This window comes from Rhincodon typus, chromosome 18, assembly GCF_021869965.1.
Source record: "Rhincodon typus isolate 14 chromosome 18, sRhiTyp1.1, whole genome shotgun sequence".
Taxonomy (NCBI): domain Eukaryota; kingdom Metazoa; phylum Chordata; class Chondrichthyes; order Orectolobiformes; family Rhincodontidae; genus Rhincodon; species Rhincodon typus.
The window spans coordinates 11,994,022-12,002,763 of NC_063349.1; the positions used below are offsets into that span (position 1 = coordinate 11,994,022).

Consider the following 8,742-nt stretch of genomic DNA (forward strand, 5'->3'; position numbering starts at 1 on the left):
CAGTTATAGATTTCAGCCTCGTGAGAAAAATAAATCTTAACAAATACCATATAGTTTCAATATTGGATCAAGTATGCCCAGATCATTGCAATCCACAGGCAAAAGATGCAGTTCTCCACGTTCTGAGGAAGGGCCACTGGACCTGAAACGTTAACTCTGATTTCCCCTCACAGATGCTGCCTGACCTGCTGAGCTTTACCAGCAATTTCTGATTTTGTATCAGTTCTCCATGTTATTGGGTCCTGAGTTTTTTAAAATATAAATTCCATAAGTTGAGAAGGTGTGAGAGGCAGTGCGGAATTTCAATTATATATTTCTTGAGGGTATGAGCTCAAGAACCTAAGGTGTATTAAAGCAGTAACAATGAAACTTTGACACGAGTGATGGAATTTGTGGAGGATGGGGACAGTGGCGACTGTGATGGTTTGCGCTGAGGGAAGACAAGAAAGGTGAGGAATCTGCCGGCTATCAGTCTTGGTCAACTCCAGAAGTAATGAACTCTGAGACTGCAGAGTTGTATTCCATGAACAGGATGTGGCTTTACACCATTTCTGTGACAAAATCAAATCTAGTATAATTCTGTTTATCTGGCAGTGCTAAAACTCACGTTGCATCATGAGAACTGCTGATACCATCTCCTTTCAAGTTGCTGCAGTGCAAGAATAAAACCTAATCCAGAAATTTAAACTTCATTCATTTCGCTGTTGAATTGACAATGCCTTAGTTTCTTCCAACAGCATATAATCAATGTATTAAGTAATAACAAATTTTAAACAGTATCTTTATTATTTGGAACTTTTGATAAACATTTAAATCAAATAATAATGTGCATCGCAGCTAAATGTGTTATTTTGCTTATAGCTAGCAATATAATGGATCTACTAATACAAGTTATTCAGGCTCAATAAAGAAAAGTCTCTCAATGGAGGTATATGAAGCACTAGACAGGAAAATGAATTCAAATTTATGTTTTCAGTTGTATCAGGGAAGCAGGGCGAGACAATGCAAGTTCAGGACTGTGAAAGGAAAATTTAGAACTAATAGGCTGATTAAGAAAATAGGAACATTGGCAAATGAAAAAGAGAGCAAAGTCAGTAAAGACTGTCAATCGATATCTACTAAGAACCCACCATCTCTCATGCTTGCCAAGGCAACACTTCCTCACAACCTGCTTTCCTGCAAGGATTCCATCCATTCTGCCAGTTTCTCCGTCTCTGTCATTTCTGTTCTGATGATGCCACCTTCCACCAGCATACCACTTACATGTCCTCCTACTTCTTCAATCAAGAATTCCTTCTCCATCATTGTGGACACAACCCTCGACCATGTCGGACCTATCCACCAGTCTCCACATTAAAAGAATCATCCCTGCCAATTCTGCCACATTCAGCAGATTACCACAACTAACCACTAATCCAAATACACCTTCCTGGAGAAACAATGTTTTACTTGTAATTCTTTCAATCTAGTCTACTGTATTTGCTGCTCACAACGTACCATCCTCTAAATTGGTAAGAGTAAATGCAAACTGTGTAACCACTTTGCAGAACACCACCACTTTGTCCGTAGGAATAACCCCGATCTTCCAGTCGCTTGCCATTTCAATCTACCATCTTGCTCCCAATCCAACATTTCGATCCTGGTCTTGCTATAATATCCTGAAGATACAACATCTCAGTTTCTGCTTAGGCATTTTACAGCTTCCAGGAATCAATATTGAAATCCATAACTTCACAGTATGATCTCTGTCATCCTTTTTTATCACATCCCTCAATAGCCCCCCATTGTGACTTATTTGCAACTTGTTGACTTTGCTCTTGGTAGAATGTACCCATTTTCTCCTTTTCACACCTTCCATTTTACACCTCTACTCCCTTATTTACCATCATTAATCACTGCTTTTGTCTTTTTCTCTGGGCACCTGCACAATCTGTCTAATCCCTGCTCCTCTTCCTCTGTCTATAGCATAAAAAGCACAATTTTCTAGCACCTTTCAGTTGTCACTAGACTCAAAACATTAACTCTGCTTTCTCTCCAAAGATGCTGCCACACCTACTGAATTTCTCCAGCAATTTCTGTTTTTGTCTGAGAGGAAACCATAATAGCACAGAACTGTATGAACCAGGGCCCCAAAGTCAGCATTTTTTCCTCAAGCGCGTTATTCTTATATCAACTCTGAAATTACTGGTATAGTGTAACGTGTTACTGTCTGTAAAAAACATATCTAATTTGCACTTTGCTGAATCAACAGCTATTTTCCTAATCTCCTGAGGGAGCCTTTCACATAGATCGTCCACCAGCTTAAATTTTAAAATGCAATATGGCAGCAGACCATATTTGGAAGGCAATTGTAGTTTATCCTGAAAGAGGGGGATCAAATAGACAGAAGGGCTTTGCAACTTATTTTCATCGAGCAATGTTCTGACAAGTGTACAGGTTAAGCTGTAAATAGCTTGTTGAAGCCTGTCAAAAATCAATTATTCCCTTAAAAAAATGAGATGTTAATTCTTGGTCTATTGGTCTTGTCCAAACCAATGTTTATCAAGTGCTGTTAAGAATCACCATTGGAAGGCAAAATTCAATTAATTTGTTGCTGCAACTTGTTCAGATATTGCTTCATGTTCTTGGCCTACTTGGCTGCAGTTTTCTGAGAATTCCTGATAAATCACTTTAAAAGGATGTAAATAAATTCTAGCTTCATCTTATCTGCTTTCTGAAGCATTGTTGCCCTACTTATGATCCCTTCACGTTGGACATCAATCAACTGAAAAAAGGAGACATGCTTTTTTCATGGATTGTTGTATGAATTTAGTATGTAATCTAGTGAAATAGATTTATTCTGATAGGGACTCCATAAAGGATGCAATACACAATTTTACATATGGAGAGAGCATTGGCTATAAGTTAGTGTGTTGTTACCTTTTAAAGTAAATAGTTTTACTTGTACATGCCAAATATCAGCTTGTACGTGCCTTCAAAAGGAATCAGATTTCCCTGTGTTGTTAGACAACTGCGTGTCCCTCATCCCTGCAGCTATTCAAGAAAGACGGCGATGAACTGGAGCAGTCTTTAAATTACTCAAACTCATTGTTGAACTTGCTCCTATCCTTTCAACTCCAAAGTCTTACAAATAGCATCTTCATATTTGCTCTTTAAATGCCAGAGTTGAGATAATGTTATGCAGATTGTCAATATACCCATTACCAAAGACTAAATACTAACCTGGGAGTGAATTACAAATATGATATTTATGTCAAACGGTCATTGATAGGCACACTAAATGCACATCTGGTTTTCCATTTGATAGTGTACCTCTCCACCAATCACCCTCAGTTAATATTGGGACTAATGTGCCCTTAATTTGCTTATGTTATCATTTCCCAGCTTGTTTTATTCTGAATTTAGTCAAAGTAAAGGAAATAAGTGGGACTAAATGGAACTAAATGGATAGTTCTTTCTAAGAGTTTGCACAGACACGACTAACTGAATGACCTCTGTTTCTGCTGTGCAATTGTAACTTGATATTTTGCCTGATATGTTCGGTGAGTTTGTCGATGTGATGGAGTTCTGAAACAACAGCAAGTAATTTCTGTATTTCAAATCCTACAGCTTTACTTAAATTGTAAGCAATACTCTATAGATGGTCCTTTTCTGTAGGGAGATAGTTCTGATTGGCAGCATTCCCCTTTTCTAAATAGGGAAATATATTGACTTTTTTCCACCACACCCTCAGTTAATCCCTTCTGCCTGTCATGAAATTATCTTAATATCTCTGTGCATGTAGGGTGAATTTCCAAATCTGGATTTCTGGTGTGAAGCTTCCCCCACCAGGAGCACACATTGGAAATTCACGGATGTAGAACATCATTATAGTTCAAAATCCTCAGTGTGTTTTATTTTTTGTCATTGCTTAATATAGACAAATCTTTGCCATTGATTTCATTGTTTGTACAGCCTCCATTTTTTTCTTTCATTTGGCAGTTGTAATTCTAGTTTTTCTATGAAATTTGGCAATATCTAAGGCAAAGTGTTGGAATTCCTTTTCTGTGAATGCAAGCTCACACAAGAAGTTTGCTGTCTGTGCAGAAACTTTCCATTAATGTGTAAAGAATAACGAAGGTTGACATTGGTGCAGGAGTATGTGTAAAAAGTGAGTTGGGTGAATAATATGTTGTTCATTGGTCCTGGCCAAATAGACTTAATTAGAAATTTAAGTTCTGTGGATGAGATTAATCCATGAAAGAAGACAATGAACAGTGTTAGTAACAATTCAGTCCATCGTGAAATTGCTTCATTGTTGAGTAAGATGATTTTACAGTTACACCATGATAAAAAAAATTGCTTTGCAAAGAACATTGTTACCTCAAAAGCGCTCCTTAGAAGAAATAGTGACCTCTGATGTATTGGGCAGAGTATTCCCACTGGTGCTGGAGGAATGACTGACCCTGTAGCTTTACAGTCCCTAAGGCTTCAAGAGAAGATATTTATCAGCAACCAGTCCAGAGATGTTATTACATTGTAGGGACACTACCACTGTGCCACAGGCGCCCTCAAATCTCAAACAGAAGATGTTTTCCTAATCAATCCATTCAGAGATTTTGAGACATACTTCTGGAACAGATGGGACTTGAACCCAGGACCTCTGACTCAGAGGTAGGAACACTACCACTGTGCGAAAGAGTCCCTGGGCTCAAGCAGATCTGTTTTTTCCTATCACCAAATCACCTGCAGTACTTTTTTTCATCTATTAGCCACCAGTGAAACACCCATGTTTTTCAATTGATTAACTTACATGCCAAGCCCACTAAGGGCAATACAAATCATCAAAGGCGGGAGAGAGATAGGGTAAAGGGGAGACAGGTTAAAACAATATGGCGTTGGAAGGGGAAGCTCATGCAGAACAGCTCCATCTGTTTGAGAGTGGGTGATGCTCATTGGACTTTGTACTGGGGGCAGTGCTTATAATTTATGAATTGTTGTTTAGTCAGATGACGATTTGGTGGTGGGTCATCAAAAAAAGGAACTGTATTTTTCATGGACCGGGATTCCATTAAACTGCTGTGTGGTGGTGGTCCCCAATGGAGGACTCTTAATGGAGGATTCCACCCACTTTCCACTGGGTACTGGAGCTGGCGGGTATTGTACACAGCAGCCCTGTGCAAACACATATTAAGATCATTCATGGTCACCCAACCCAACTGTTTATTATGTGATGCTGAGGAGTCCATGGATAAGGAGTCTGTTCTTTGTGAGTGTTTTCACCCCTGTTTAATTTTCTGAAACATCTTTAATCTTCAATTGATTACACTTCAGCTCCATGCTTCTGATATTTGGACACCTGATGCTGAGGGGGGATGGGCAGGTCAGAGGATGTCCTTGTGGGCCTGCTCCTGGGTCTAGCTAAGGAAGCCATCAACAGGTCCAGGTAGCAGGAGATAGAAGGGCTGTAATTCCCAACTGCTTGCCTCTCTTTCACGGCTACCTTTGTGCTCAGGTGTCCTTGGAAAGGAAGCATGCAGTAATGAGAGCAAAGGGCACAACATTTAATTGAGTGTATTATCCCACCCTGCAACACCACTTTGTTTTATTTCTCTCTCTTGTTTTTTCTGCTTTTTATCTTTTTTTTCATTGCTAAATTACCCCTGGTGGGGCAAGCCCTAGTTATTTGTATACCTAGCTAATTGGGTGATTCGGTGGTGGGTTTTGTAAAATAGCGAAAATAAACACTGGGTTCTTACTCACAGCCCAACTGTTTATTGCGCAATGCTGTGGATTCAGTGGGCCATGTATATATTGGTTGTGCATAGTTGCACCCCCTTTTCAGTTATTTAAATAATACGTATTTTTCTTCTGATTGCATTTCAGCCCCATGATTCTGATCTTCAGGGCAAGGCTGGTAGGTGTAGGGAATGCTAGGTGACTATAGAAGTTGGGGTTTTGGTCAAGAATAAGAAGGAAGCAATGTCAGGTATAGACAGGAGGGATTTACTGAATGGCTAGAAGAGCATAAAGGCAGTAGGAGTATATTTAAGAAGGAAATCAGGAGGGCAAAAAGGGGACAGGAGATGGGGGAGATACTAAACGAGTATTTTGCATCAGCATTTACTATGGAGAAGGATATGGATGCTAGAGAACTTGAGGAAAGAAATAGCATGTCTTGAAAAGTGTTCACATCACAGAAGAGGAGGTGCTGACGTCTTAAATCGCATAAAGGTGGATAAATCCCTGGGAGCTGATCAGGTGTACCCTAGAATTCTGTGGGAAGCTAGGGAAGTGATTGCTGGGCCCCTTGTATCATTGATAACCACAGGTGAGGTACTGGAAGACTGCAGGTTGGCTAACATGGTGCCACTATTTAAGAAATGTGGTAAGGAAAAGCCAGGGAACTATAGACTGGTGAGCCTGATATCAGCAGTGTGCAAGTTGCTGGAAGGGATCCTGAGGGACAGGATTTACATATATTTGGAAATGCAAGGACTGATTAGGGATACTCAATATAGCATTGTGTGTGGGAAATCATGTCTCACTAACTTGATTCTGTTTTTTGAAGAAGGAATGAAGAGGATTGATGAGGGCAGAGTGGTGGATGTGATCTATAGGGGCATCAGTAAGGTGTTCAACAAGATTCCGCATGGTAGATTGGTTAGCAAGGTTAGATCACGCAGGATATAGGGAGAACTAACCATGTGGATACAGAACTGGCTCAAAGGTAGAAGACAGGGGGTGGTGGTGGAAGGTTGCTTTTCAGACTGGAGGCCTGTGACTAGCGGTGTGCCACAAGGATTTGTCATTTATATAAATGGTTTGGAATGAACATATGAGGTATGGTTAGTAAATTTGCAGATGATATCAAAATTGGTGGTGTAGTGGACAGTGAAGAAATTTACTTCAAGGTACGAGGGACCTTGATCAGATGGGCCAATGGGCCGAGGAGTGGCAGATGGAGTTTAATTTGGATAAATGTGAGGTGCTAAATTTTGGAAAGGCCAATCACGGCAGGACTTACACACTTAATGATAAGGTCCTGGGGAGTGTTGCTGAACAAAGAGACCTTGGAGTGCAGGTTCATAGTTCCTTGAAAGTGGAGTCGCAGGTAGATAGGATAGTGAAGAAGGCATTTGATATGCTTGCTTTTATTGGTCAGTGCATTGAGTATAGGAGTTGGGAGGGTATGTTGTGGCTGTACAGGACATTGGTTAGACCACTTTTGGAGTATTACATGCAATTCTGGTCTCCCTGCTATAGGAAGGATGCTGTGAAACTTGAAAGGATTCAGAAAAGATTTACAATCACATTGCCAGGGTTGGAGGGTTTGAACTATATGGAGCTATATTGAGCTATATCAGAGCTATACGGAATGGGCTGGAGCTATGTTCCGTAGAGCATCAGAGGCTGAGTGGTGACTTTATAGAGGTTTATAAATCATGATGGGCATGGATAGGGTAAATAGACAAGGTCTTTTCCCTGGGATGGAGGAGTCCAAAACTAGAGGGCATATGTTTAAGGTGAGAGGGGAAAGAATTAAAAGGGACCTAAGGGTCAACTTTTTCACACAGAGGGTGGTGTTTTTGTTGAATTGGGCTGCCAGAGGATGTGGTGGAGGCTGGTACAATTACAACATTTAAAAGGCCTCTGGATGGATACTTGACTAGGAAGGTTTGAGAGGGATATAAGCCAAATGCTGGGAAATGGGACTAGATTTATTTAGGATATCTAGTTGGCATGGACTCGTTGGACCAAAGGCTCTGTTTCCATGCTGTACAACTCTTTGACTCCATGGCTGTTTGGTAATCTGGTGTGGCAGGACACAGAGATGTAGAAGTTCTTTCTCCAACCACTTATCACTGCTCCCAGCATTAAAATGGTGTGGGGCAGACATTGGGATTCTGGGTTCCCCCCTGATATTATTAATGAGGACAACAGCACCCCATTAAATGCAGCCAATGAAGACTGTTTCTGAACAATTCTAGTCTGTGATTGCCGTGGGCATGGCTGAGTGTCAGAAAATCTAATTTAAATAAATGGCCTTCTGAGAAATCTTATTGCAAAGGATAGCTGATGATTTATTTCTGGTCTGATAGACTCAAAACCTTTTCCAATCCATTTACAACTTTGGATTTGTTAATTTGTTGTTCCTTGAAATTGAAAATCATGATCATGTCTCTCAGTCCACAAGCCTTCACATACAATCTAAAAATGTTGTTGAAAAAACATGGCAGCCTTTCCACAAGTAAGAATGAAATGTACAATGATTGGAGAAGTTGGTTGAGGGAGTTATGTGGCTACGATAGTAGATGACGACCTCATGCTTTTTTAATGGTGAAATAGTGTAATACTTTTATCTACCACACAGACATGCAGATGGAAACATCACAATAAGCAATACAGCATTCCCTCAGTATGGTATTAAGTTGCAGTCTAGATCGTACAGTAATACCTCACTTAACTGTGTAACTGTATTCTTGCAAAGGACAACTTAAAGTGAATTGGACGTTTTCTTAACAACCAATGTAACAATAGTAGTTGAGTTTTATTTCTCATGAGAAAACAAATTGTTGTATTTTCCATGGTTTGCATTATATGTTGAAGCAATGTTATATGTTATAATTTTAAAGCAATGCAGAGAATAACTCAATTTCTGAATTTAAGCAGTTAATTTACAGACAGGCAGACAGACAGATACACACACACACACACACACACACACACACACACACACACACACACACACACACACACACA

General features: G+C 40.0%; 1 protein-coding gene across 1 annotated transcript in view; it reads left to right on the plus strand.

Moving 5' to 3' along the window:
* The window catches only part of LOC109929754 (metabotropic glutamate receptor 8), a 365,314-nt gene that overhangs the window by 139,016 nt on the left and 217,556 nt on the right, over positions 1-8,742 (plus strand). The window lies entirely within an intron of this gene.